The following is a 13,516-nucleotide window of genomic DNA, read 5'->3' as shown; positions in this document are numbered from 1 at the left end:
AAGGCATACATCCCAGTCCAGAGCACCTCCGTGCCATACAAGACTTGCCTTCGCCGCAGAATTTGCAGCAGCTACAGAGTGTGCTGGGAAAAATAAATTACTATAACAAATATGTGCCCCATGCCTCTTCCATTTCAGCTCCGCTTCATCGATTACGCTGTAAAGGTGTTCCGTTCGTCTGGACGACGGAATGCGAACGCGCCTTTCGCCAGTTGAAATCGGCGTTGCTTTCCAATACTTGCCTTACGCCATTCGATCCCCGGAAGCCCCTTTTGTTGATGGTGGATGCATCGGATTTCGGGATCGGTGTTGTGCTTGCGCCCAAAGATAGTTCGCACGATCGCCCTATTGCCTTTGCGTCCAAATTGCTCTCGTCTGCGCAACGAAATTATTCACAGATCGAGAAAGAAGCATTGGCTCTCGTATTTGGTGTTGCAAAGTTTCATGATTTCTTGTATGGTCGTCACTTTACCACCATCACAGACCACAAACCTTTGACATCGCTTTTTCATCCGACCAAGCCTGTACCTCCACGTACAGCGCAGAAATTCATTCGCTGGTCTATTTTCCTCTCGCAGTACCTCTACGATATCTTGTATTGGTCCACTGCTAAGCACGGAAACGCCGATGCGTTGTCCCGTTTGCCTGTTGCTGAGGATAGAGCATACGATTCCTCCGAACTTGCTTGCATGTTCATTGATTCGGAAACCGATGACGTGGTCGAATCGTTTCCGATTGATTTTCGTCGTGTAGCTACAGCCACAGCTGCCGACCCTGTCCTTGCTACCGTTCTGCGTTTTGTTGCTACACAAAGGCCCTTGTCAAAGTAACGGATAGGGGATCCGTTGGTTCGCCGATTTTTTGCTCACAAGGAGAGACTTTTTGTACGACGTGGTGTTTTGCTGTTGCTTTCAGATAATGAACAGTCCAGGGTCGTGGTCCCACGTTCGTTACAGTCCTCTGTCTTACAGCTTCTCCACCAAGGACATTAGGGTATAGTGAGAACGAAACAACTTGCTCGTCAGCACTGTACTTGGTTCGGAATTGATGCCGCGATTACGAATAGGTGCTCTTCTTGCATGGTGTGTACCGAACAACAATCAGCACCACCGCGGAAATTCTTTGCATGGCCAAAAGCCACTTCCCCTTGGCAACTTACACATCGATTTTGCTGGTCCATTCTGGATTCCTCGATGGTTGGTTGTGGTAGATTCATTCAGTAATTTTCCTTTTGTTGTCCGGATGTCTTCCACCACGTTATCTGCCACCATCCAAGCGTTATCTGCAATCTTTTGCATCGAAGGTCTTCCACAGACTAATTGTTTCCGACAATGGCCCACAATTCATGTCCGCAGAATTTCAGTCATTCTGCAAGGCCAATGGTATTCAACATCTGACGTCCGCGCAGTTTTCGCCACAGTCAAACGGTGCTGCTGAACGATTGGTCAGGACTTTCAAGTCACAGATGTTGAAGTTGAAAGAGTCGCATTCTCGGGAGGACGCGTTATTGCTCTTTTTGTCCTCATATCGCTCTCAGCCCCGAGATGGTCGCTCGCCGGCTGAATTACTCCACGGTCGCCCTCATCGAACCTTTATGTCTTTGCTACATCCGCCGCATCAGGTTCCTGTGCAGCGGCAGACACCTGCTTTTGCCCCAGGCGACGTTGTCTCCTATCGTCACTATCGCGGTTCACGGTGTTGGCTCGAAGGGCGCATTTTTCGCTGCCTCGGCCGCGCTATGTATCTGGTTTTGGGGGCCTCTGGTGAGGTGCGTCGGCATATCAATCAGCTGCGCCTCTGTCGTCGCACGGGATCTGCCGCTCCCCGTCTGCTTTCAGCGACGGTGGCGTCAGGTCAGCGCCCTGGGGACCCATCTACTGGCTCGCCTCAGCCCCAGGTGTTACCGACGCTGCCTTCCATTTTGCCCCATGGCGACGCGCCGCCGCAGCCGCTGCATCTTCTCCCGCCGGCGAGTGGACGCGTCGCTGCAACCGCCGGGCGTCTCCCTGGGTCACGCGCCGCCGATCGCTTCCCGTGACCAGTTGTCCTCCGGCATGGAACTCTTGCTCGCTCCGATCATATGTCGTCTTCGCCCGTCGGGTGCCCCGGCCCGATGGAGGTCGACCCTTCGGCCCCTCCTGTCTCTCTACGGGCACATACACCGCATGTTGGCGTGCACCCTGGAGCAGGTTTTCAGGCGTTTCCTAGCTCCCCGCGGTCCGAATGACAGGGTGCGGGTGGCACAGCCTCGCCTGTTGTTAGACTCCCCACCTCATCGCATACGTCAACATGGGGTCCTCCCCATGGCGGGCGGAAGCCTTATGCCACAACCGTCCGCCGATTTGCAGGGAGGAATGTGGTGTCACCGCCAGACACCACACTTGCTAGGTGGTAGCCTTTAAATCGGCCGCGGTCCGTTAGTATACGTAAGACGCGCGTGTCGCCACTATCAGTGATTGCAGACCGAGCGCCGCCACACGGCAGGTCTAGAGAGACTTCCTAGCACTCGCCCCAGTTGTACAACCGACTTTGCTAGCGATGGTTCACTGACAAAATACGCTCTCATTTGCCGAGACGATAGTTAGCATAGCCTTCAGCTACGTCATTTGCTACGACCTAGCAAGGCGCCATTACCAGTTACTATTGATACTGAGTCATGTACAGTCAAGAGCGACGCTCATCATTAATGGATTAAAGTTAAGTATTCCACCAGCTACGTCCGTTTTTCTAAAGTCTAATTTCCTTGTCCTGTTCCAGATCTCACGCCAGCCTGCGTGAGCTAAAACGCGTGCCTTTCGGCTTCCTCTCATACCCGGTGTTGGCTCTCCTGTCAACCCACAACATTTATGTTTTCCGTTTCTCCCCAAAATCGATTAAGGTACCTGCGGGGATCTTCATTTACTAACAACGCGATCGGTTTTCCTTATCATCCTTCCCCAATCCGATCTATACTCCACCTCTAATAGCTTCATTGTCGTAAAATTTAAAATTTTCCCGGCGAATCAACTGTTCAAAGAGATTTCGGGAACGCAGCCGGTCGTCGTGAACTTCATTCCAGGATATTTCGGCTGGACAACTGCCATCTGAAGATGGCTGGCAGTTGTCCAGCCGAAATATCGGGGAATGAAGTTTACGACGACTGCCTGCAATCCCGAAATCTCCTTCAATGGCTTCATTGTCGATGGACAGACTGGACCGTTGTAGATTTCTCCACAAACTGGAAAATGCAGTCTCATTTCCCAAATGTTGGAGGGGATCGTAGGTTTCAGAATTTCCCTGATAACCAAGGGAAACCTTCATCGCGTCAGGGAATTGGAACTATTTTACCTTGTGCTGTGACGACGTCATGCAGTACTAAGAAGAAAGAAACATGGATATGTGTGACTGGTCAGTAACGAGAGACGACGACGACGACACAGAGAGTGTTGTGCCAGGGAAAATGCTTTGTGGAGATGGCATTGTAATGCGAGTTACAAGAAATTCCCGTTCACTTAGTTTGAGAGTGAGTACAATTGCCTTGGCTGGTGGTCGCCTCGAGCTGTTTCGGATAGCTACGTGCTTCTCCTCCCAGTGCGACCGGAGTTGAAGAAGAGGTCCCAACTTGGGTGGGCACTCTAGTAACGATATTACTGAGTTCTAGGGAGGCAACTGTCACTGTCTGGCAGCTGAGTAAGCGTGGGCGCGCGCCCTGCATCTCAAGTGGTCAGAGGAGGTGGAAACGGCTTCCCAAACAGCCGCTTGATGCTACCCTGGCTGGTGACACCGCCCTGACAGCTGCTACAATGCGAGCTCACCTCTCATAGAGAACGTCGCAGCCGAAGGACTGTGTAGCGGTAAATACAGACGAAAGACTTCTTCATCCATAAATTCACATACATCCAAACTGGATTCGCCCCGGATCCTTTCTCATTAATCATCTAAGCAGGAAGATTATTAAATTTTGTATGGTATTTCTAGATATTCGACAAGCTGTTTTACTACCACTTGTCTGAGGAGAATACATTCTGTTGGATCTCTAAGCAGGCTTACGAGTAGATCGAAAATTACGCGCCAGGCAAGACGCAGTACGTCGTACTGGACAGAGTGTCATCTGCAGACCCTTAAGTAATTTCTAGTGTGCCCCAAAGTACTGTATTAGAACTTTCACTGTTCATCTGTGTATTTGGGTCTTAGCAGATGGTATTAACTGAAATCTCAGGCTTTCAGCGGATGATGCAGTTACCCGCGAAGAAATTCTATTGGGGTAAAAATTGCAGTACTATTCAGATTGAGTTGAAATATTATCACCCTGATACAAAATAATAGTTTCAGTGAACAGAAATTCAAACAAGAAGTAGAAGCGTGGTGTCCATTGACCGCCACGTTAATGGTTCACAACTAAGGTCACCTCACACAAATACTTTGGAGTAACACTGCGTAAAAGGATGGAATGTAACAACCACGTTAGTAGTGGCCGAAGCAAAAGCCAGTTACAGTTTGTTCGCAGAACACTAGGAAACTGCAGTTTAACAACAAAAGAAATGGCATAATTGACGCAATGCCTTGGGAACCGTGACCTTTGTTTTAGTTAAAAAAAAAAAAACACTGTCTGGATCACAACTTCTTCTATTAACGACTACTAGTTTCAATTGCCGCTGCATATCATCTTCAGGTCTGCACTGCAAAGTGCAGATTGTCAGCATTGGTGTGTAACGCTGTGTACCACTGTTGACAAACTGAATTTAGCAGCTCCAGATCATCATCATCATCATCATTTAAGACTGATTATGCCTTTCAGCGTTCAGTCTCCAGATCTGAAGACATTTATATATTAGAAGCAAACCGGTGAAGATATGTATACACAGGGTGAGTCGCGTAAGACGTAACACCCCCTTTATTCCGGGGGCGATTGCACGTATTGGCATGCGGTTTTCGGCGAATCATAGCGGACTATGGGGCACATACGTTGGTACATGCACAATAATCACAACGTTTATATTGACCGAGATAATGACGCGAGTACATGTTTTTTAACTCGGACGCTGTACTTTTTTTACCATCATTCGAACGCTCTGGAAAAGACGCATATAGTGATGTAACGCATGTTGCTATTGTGATTCAAACTTTGCTTAAAAGAGGGCGGATGAGGATTTACCTACGTAGCGTAGGATGTGCATGCTGCATAGAGCACGGCATCTCGGCCTGTGGGTCGCGCAAGGCGTGTTTACGGTCTGCAGCCGCTTCCGACCGCCTCGACCTTCAGTCGTACAATATTTCCCAGCGAAGTTTGAATCACAATAGCAACATGCGTTACATCACTATACGCGTCTTTTCCAGAGCGTTCGAATGATGGCAAAAAAAGTATAGCGACCCATTTAAAAAACATGTACTTGCCTCATTATCTTGGTCATTATAAACATTGTGATTATTGTACATGTACCAACGTATGTGCCCCATAGTCCACTATGATTTGCCGAACACCGCTTGTCGATACGTGCAATCGCCCCCGGAATAATGGGGAGGGGGGGGGGGTTACGTCTTACGCGACTCACCCTGTATATTAGAAGCAAATAAACTGTATGTATATTAGAAGCAAGTCGGTGAATATCTCAAATGGTTCTTCACCGATTTCCTTCTAATTTTTACACGATAGTCTACTAAATTTTCACAATAGCCTAATAAGCGTTCAGCTGCACATAGGCTACATATTACTTTTTTCTAGGTTTTACACGATACTCTAATAAACATTCAGGCGGACATAGGCTAAATATTTTTAAGCAACAATGTGCAGTTTTCTGTTAAACCAAGTGCGAAAAAGAGTATTGTCTTGTGCTGTAACAATGTATGGTTTAGTTTTCTTTCTCGCACACATTTTTAACCACGACAGCAGGGCATTTAATTAAACCATTAGTCAAATTATTTCCCCCGCATTTATTTTCTCTCCTTGTATATAATTTTGAACAAAAATTGTAGACGCAACAATGTGATGTTGTGTTATCATCCTCGCACTCGATTTTAACAGAAAACACGATAACCATATTTATGGCTTGTGCCTTATGACTATAATATTGCTACGGATAGCGAATCGTTCAAAACTTGGTGTCATTTATTAATTAAAACCATTTGTTTATTAAAGCTTTAAGTACAGTCACTGAATCTAATATGCTCACACATTCAGTAGCTGGAGAAGCTTCTATCGTATATGAATGATACCAACCGATTTTCCCTCTCATTTTAAGCGACTTATGTCCCAAATCAGGGTTTTGTTTGCAACGACTTTAAACAAGGCTCGAGGTCAGAGACAAAGGGAGGAAGAGGTAATGAACAGAGACGGGGCGGGGGGGGGGGGAATGGACAAGAAAGGAGAGACGGACGAAGGGGGCGGAGGAGATGGAGAGAAAGAGGGGGAAGAGGAAAGTGACAGAGAGAGGGTGAGAAGGTGATTGGCCGGAGATGGTGGGGGGAGGGGAAGGTGATAGACAGAGAGACGGAAGAGTAGAAGATGGACAGAGGGGGGGGGGGGGGAATGAGATAGACAGAGAGAAGGGGGAGCAGGAGATTAGGAAGTTATCCAATTCCAATAAAAGCTGCAATGCAGACGTTGTTTGTTTATTTGCCATAAAACAAGTTACATGCAAAACACTTGTACTGCACGTATTTTAGTACCACTGAAGCATATGGGGCCATCTTACTAGGTCGGACTAAATGTGGACATCGATAGTGTACGAGAAATAGCGGTACGAATGGTCACAGGCTATTTCGTGAGAGTGCGCAACAGAAATGTTAACAAATCTTTACTAGATTCACAATGCCGTACACAATGCTAGAACCTTCTTAGAAAGAGGGAAGAACCGACATTCATGGAAGAAACTAGGAATACAACGTGTCTATTCCGTAGGGATCCTGCAGATAATATCGGACAAACCCTCACACAGAGGCGCACAAGCAGACATTCTTCCCACGATCCATATATGGACTGAACGGGAGGAAACATTATGTGTGGCACAATAAAAAGTACACTCTGGTACACACTACATAGTGATTCGCAGAGCACAGATGTACTTGTGGACAAAATCCTCTATAAGTGCACATTATCTTGGGAAATATTATGCAATTTCGGTGTGTCATGGGTTGGTAGTTCGTAAGTGTTCTAATATCAGCGCACGTCCTATTTTTTTAATTTTTGTACGACGAAAATCCCGTTTTAGTGTGTATGGCTCTTTTGGCGGGGAGTCCCCTTACGGGTAATTAGACCGCCTGCTGCAATTCTTTTTGACGCCACTTCGGTGACTTGGCTTGGAATCGAATCCGGAGCCTCATGATTGAGAGTCGGCAATGCTAAGTACAAGACCACGAGCTGGTGACTACGTTCACAAAGCATAACAAACAGTGTATTACGGCATCGTGCCCACCAGAAAGAAAAACACAGCTTCATGGAAGTTGCTGTATACTGGGCACCATCGTGTCTTTGTTACACGTTGTATCGCATGTGGATAGATTTACCGATCGTTATCATCCAGAAAATAACGTGTTACAACGAACTGCAAGGCGCACGAGCGAATGTGAAATTCTCGTGCGAGCCATGACTTGGGAGGAAGTGTGTACTGCTGCATTATCTGATCGTTGTAACAGCTGTTCCTAATCAACAGGAGTGTTATTAGCTGGAGCCAGGTCTAGCTGCTCGAAGTCTGCACAACATTAATTACGTTATCTTCCTCGAAGCTCGCTAATTAAGCCAGTGTATACAGTGACATTATCTCGATGTAAAGCGTAAAAGTCTAAAGTGCTGTGTATAAATAAAAAATTAAGAGGAATACCACGGAGACACATTTCAAGATTTTTAAGGTGATAGCAGTCCGCATGTTAAAACACGATGGTGAGATTAGGAAAATTACCGAGATCAGAGAAGAGGCGGTTAATAACTGTCGAAATGGTATTTTGAAAGGCAAATGATATTTTGGACGTCGGGAACAGGTTATACTTTCACAGATGAGGGCACAACAAATTTAAATTGCAGAATATACTACGACAAACTAAAATCGACAGTCGATTTTCAACGACTAGATAATAACACAACTGCATGTCTTGCTCATATTCTGAGGCATCAAGGGATCACCAATTTAGTATTGGAGTGCAGCGTGGAGGGTAAAAATCGTAGAGGGAGACCAAGAGAGGAATACACTAAACAGATTCAGAAGGATGTAGGCTACAGTAGGTACTGGGAGATGAAGAACCTTGCACAGGATAGAGTGGCATGGAGGGCTGCATCAAACCAGTCTCTGGGCTGAAGACCACAACAACAACAACAATAACAACAACATATGTCTTGCTAGGACGGTGGGATCCGTCTGAGTAGCCGCGCGTTTTTAACAAGCCCACTTCTGGGATCGGGATGTATGCCGGCCAGAGATGGAATCCATCTGACGGATCAACGACAAGCTGTCAGTGTGCCGGTCAGCCTGTATGAGATTTTTAGGCTGTTTCCCACAGTCCATTAAGCGAATACTGGGCTGCTTCCCATGTTCCGCTTCAGATACACACTTCGCATGTATTTAGAACACTTTCTCACAATTGCACACAGAATTTACTCTTTATACAGTCCGACTGGGTACACTGCTCCTGTCCTGGGAGATGGCCTTAGCTGTTTGGTCTCCTTAAACTCTTCCTCATCAGGACGGCGCTACGTAGGATGACCCCACAAAAGGTAGATGACAGTTCCGCTTGAAACGGTAGCGGACCAACAGGTCTAAACCATAGAGGTGACGGTTATGACGATCTACTACGTATAACATTTAATGAAGCAAAGATGTGAAATTATATAGATTTGATCACAAACACATCAGTCAGAATTCTGTTACCGTTACCAATTGAAAGATTTTTGGAGTAATTAGTGACTGTCTGAGGATTATTTCGCCAGTTTGAAACGTATGTACACTTTCTGTACCAGTGGATCTTTTTACTGGGATGTCACGTACGGCGCCCAGCAAAATTAATATGGCGCTGGAAGGCCAGCAAGCGAAGAAAATTTGTACGGCATAGACAAAGGCTACAGTATTCAGAATGAATTATAGGTACGTACATACGCGGTTGGGATGGCGGTTGAGATGAAAAAAGTAGCACAAGACATGAATCAGATCAGTTGAAAAACTGATAAATTAAGAAAGAAATATATTTTCATAGTGAATATGAGAACCTGTTCGTAATCCAATTTTTTAATGCTCTTCGTTAAAATCTGATAGCGCAACTGCAGAATCTTTTCTTCTGGAATCTGAGTATAACGTTTCCTTTTCTTCATACCTTACTCAAAGTAGTTTTATGCGAAATCAACCCACTGAGAATGTCTTTGTGGTATATTGATTTGAATGAAGTCAGTAACTGTCTTATAACCCCATTTGGGTAGTGGGGTCAATACATTTTTGTGCAAATGGAAAACCAGCGACAGTAAGTGTCATTCACGTAGGCGTGTTCCGACAGCCTGATGTCTTGGGAGGCTGGCCGCCAAAAAAAGGAAATTCTGGTTTCACCCCCCGTCTGGCACAGATTTTCATTTGTCACACCATATTAATTGTTTATTCACACACTTTGTAGCCTCGAAAGTGTTATGTAAGATCTACGATGTGCTAACACTTTAACAAGGTTCCTTCAGATAACGAGAATTCAGACCAACTACTGAAATCTTAGGTAAGACCGCATTACATTACTGGTGGCAAGCGCACAGGATAGGAGAAAGGAGGGGAAAGGTGGGGATTAGTTTTCGAGCCTAGCGACTACTGTTTGTTATTACGTCTATTTAATTCTCTCACCACTACCCTCAGAAAAATGTGCAGTGTGACGCAAACGTCCGCTGACATTTGAAAATTCAGTACTTCACACAATAACGTAGGTAGGGAGGTAAAAGTTTACACACGCGTTCAAAGGACATGGGATTATATTGAAACAAAAAAATTCACAAAATAACCAACAGATGGCGATTCACATGACACAAAAACAATAATTAGCATAATAACTGATCTGGCACAAAGATGTTCTTTATAACAAATGCTCAACTTGTCGGCCGTGATTCAACAACAACATATGTAGTCGAAGGACAATGTGAATAGCACTGTACAGCGTTATCAGTACGTATAGTAAGACACTGCCGTCGGATGTTGTCTTTTAGCATCCCTAATGAGGTCGGACAATCGTAGTAGACTTGTGACTTCAGGTAACCGCACTACTGATAATCACACGGACGGAGGTCTGAGGACCTGGGACAGCAGTGGCGGCTCAGCATGCAATCCACACTAAACGACGTGCGCAGGAGGACTTTCACACGTGTAGCAATACGGTGGGGGGGGGGGGGGGGGCGCAGCCCCGCAGGTGTTTATCAGCCAGGCTAGGGATGATTCGATTCCGTAACATATCGGCCAAAACCACACACCCGTCACGCTGACAGTTTGAAATTCAGCATCCCGCATTTTCTCGAAGAAAGCTCCATCTCTTGACCGGTTTTTGACTCGTTTTTGGTTTCAATAAAACCCATCTCATTTCAGACGTTTTACCTCTCTGCCTACATTATTCTGTGAATTATTGCATTTTCAAACGTTAACGAACTTTTGGGTCACACTGTATACAGGGCTGTAAATTTTATGTTGACAAACCAGTATAACTTGAAAAATAAGCTTCACACGAAAAAATGTGTAGAATCCAAGGTTGATTATTTTCGAGGGGGACATCAGCTGGTGCTAAAATTAGCCCGCTACCCTTGCCCCTTGGGGTGCCACCATTTTTTATTGCAGAATCATATTATACATAAAAAAACTACGTACATTTTGTCTTAAAACATTTGTTTTGATTCTTGGCAGTTGGCGCTGTAATTCAAGAAAATCCATGTTCTCATTTTTGGGTGGAAAATGGTTACGGATAAATAAAAAATACTTATTTACTTCGTACATTTTGATACGCTAAAACTAAAACTCTCCCCCTCTCCCCATAGGATGGGGTTTGAGAGAGAAGAATAAGAGTTTTACAAATGTTGACCCATCCGAACCTGCGGGAAAAAATTAATATTTGGGTCAACATTTGTAAAACTCTAATTTCTCTCTCCCTAACCGCACTCTATGGGGAGAGAGGGAGAGTTTTAGTTCTAGCGAATCAAAATTTACGAAATAAATAAGTATTTTTTAATTATTCGTAAACATTTTGCACGCAAAAATGAGAACATGCATTTTCTTGAATTACAGCGCCAACTACCTAGAATCAAAACAAATGTTTAAGACAAAATGTACGTAGTTTTTTATGTATAATCTGATTCTGCAATAAAAAATGGTGGTTCCCATTTGAAATTTTGAAGTCGTCTCCCTCCCCACCCCCAGGGGTCTGGGGAGGCGGTATAATTTTAGCACCAGCGGATGTCTTCCTTGGAAATAATCAACTTTGGATTCTACACATTTTTTCGTGTGAAGCTTATTTTTCGGGTTTTTCTGGTTTGTCAACTTAAAATTTACACCATTTATATTTAAGAGTGAATTTGGGATTTTTAGTAAGAGGTAAAGCGTAAATAACAAAGGAACCAACATATATTTTTCATAGTTCCACAAAATTACTGAAAGTTTTCGTTGGATTGTCTGCCTGAGGAATTCAGGGAAGCTAGGTATACTATTATAGTTTAGCCGGCCGCAGTGGACGAACGGTTCTAGGTGCTTCGGTCTGGAACCGCACGACCGCTACGGACGCAGATTCGAATCCTGCCTCGGGCATGGATGTGTGTGATGCCTTTAGATTAGTTAGGTTTAAGTAGTTCTAAGTTCTGGGGGACTCAGATGTTAAGTCCCTTAGTGCTCATAGCCATTTGAATCATTTGGACCAGTCACGCTTTTGTTATGTGTAGCTGGAGTCGTCCCAAACAAATACTGCCCAACACGTCTCTGACGCGACTCCCAGTGTTGGTGGAAGTCAAAATTATTTGTAAAGCGGAATTTTTCATGCCCATTCAATAGAGATGTACCAGATTAGACTAGTGCGATATTTGTGTAATCGATGTGTTAAACCTAACCTAAGGACATCACACACATCCATGCCCGAGGCAGGATTCGAACCAGCGACCGTAGCGGTCGCGCGGTTCCAGACTGTAGCGCCTAGAACCACTCGGCCACTCCGGCCTGCAAAAGCGTAACTACAAAAGTACTCGTATTCATACGTATGGTGCGCGCCGAGGGAATTGCGCACCGCTATTATTGATTTTCGTCCTGTTTCAGCTGCGTATTGAGTGAATACATAAATGACCATCTTTACAGCTCCGCACGCATCATCTCCCTTACCTTATTCTCAGGGTCACTACACGAGATATAGGATGATGGTAGCAGTCACCCTCGAACATCGGCTCTCTAAATTAACCTAACTGGGTCTCACAAAAACAATGTCACGTTTCTTCCACAGATTCCCATTTAAATCAATGAGCACTGCTGTTATTGTTTGTAACGGACTACAACGACCAGTTACGATCTTACGAGGATGACTCTAATTTTTTTGGCTGTCAAGTGACATGCCAATTTCACATCGAATTCAAACGTTAGAGCAGTATTTTAGGATTGGTCGCAATGACGTCGTGTGTACTACTGCCTTTACAGATACATATAACTTTGCAAGAATCCTCCTAACAAATAAAATTCTTCCATTCACGTTATCTATTACAGATTAAGCGTTCTTTGTATTGTCTCTAAAAACAATCTAAGACAAAAAAGAAAATAAATAAATAAAAACGACGCATCACGAAGGAATTATCCGAATGGGACGCAAATCAGTAGATGTGATGTACATGTACATACAAGCAAATGATTACAATTTCAGAAAAAAGACTTCACACATTGAGCATGTCCACCTCTGGTCCTTATGCAAGCAGTTATTCGGCTTGGTGGTTTGTCCTCCTGAGGGACATCGTGCCAAATTCTATTCAACTGGCTCGTTAGATCGTCAGAATGTCGAGCTGGGTGGAGGGTCCTGCCACAATGGTTCAAACGTACTCAGCTGGGGTGAGATCCGGCAACCTTGCTGCTCAAGGTACGGTTTGGCAAGCGCAAAGACATGCAGCAGAAACTCTCGCCGTGTGCGGACGGGCATTATCCTGCTGAAATATGAGGCCAGAATATCTCTCATGAATTTCAACAAAACAGACGATAGAATATCGTCGACGTAGCGCTATGCTGTAAATGTGCCACAGATGAGGATAGAAGGGCTCTTCTTATGAAAAGAAATGACAGTTCAGATCATCATTCCAAGTTTTCAGGCCGTATGGCGGGTGACAGGGTGGTATCTTTACTGCTGTGTGGGGCGCCTCCAGACATGTCTTCGCTGGTCATCGGCGTCCGCTTCGAAGCGGCACTCATCCCAGAAGACAATTTTACTCCAGTCAATGATTCAGATTTCAGGCCGAAAACGTGACTGAAGGCGTTCCAAACAACTGTGGGATTCCAGCCTAACTGTCGCCCGCCATACGCCTTTACAACTGGAAATGATGGCCTGGATTGCCATTTCTTTTCATAAAAGGACTGATTCGGTT

At 45.0% G+C, this 13,516-nt stretch overlaps 1 protein-coding gene across 1 annotated transcript in view; it reads right to left on the bottom strand.

Annotated features, from left to right (window-relative positions):
* The window catches only part of LOC126176958 (adenylate cyclase type 2), a 334,232-nt gene that overhangs the window by 177,266 nt on the left and 143,450 nt on the right, over positions 1 to 13,516 (bottom strand). The gene's annotated exons all lie outside the window — the stretch shown is intronic.

This window comes from Schistocerca cancellata, chromosome 3, assembly GCF_023864275.1.
Source record: "Schistocerca cancellata isolate TAMUIC-IGC-003103 chromosome 3, iqSchCanc2.1, whole genome shotgun sequence".
Taxonomy (NCBI): Eukaryota; Metazoa; Arthropoda; class Insecta; order Orthoptera; family Acrididae; genus Schistocerca; species Schistocerca cancellata.
The sequence above is the reverse complement of the archived record's forward strand: the minus strand, read 5'-3'. Positions and strand labels throughout refer to the sequence as shown.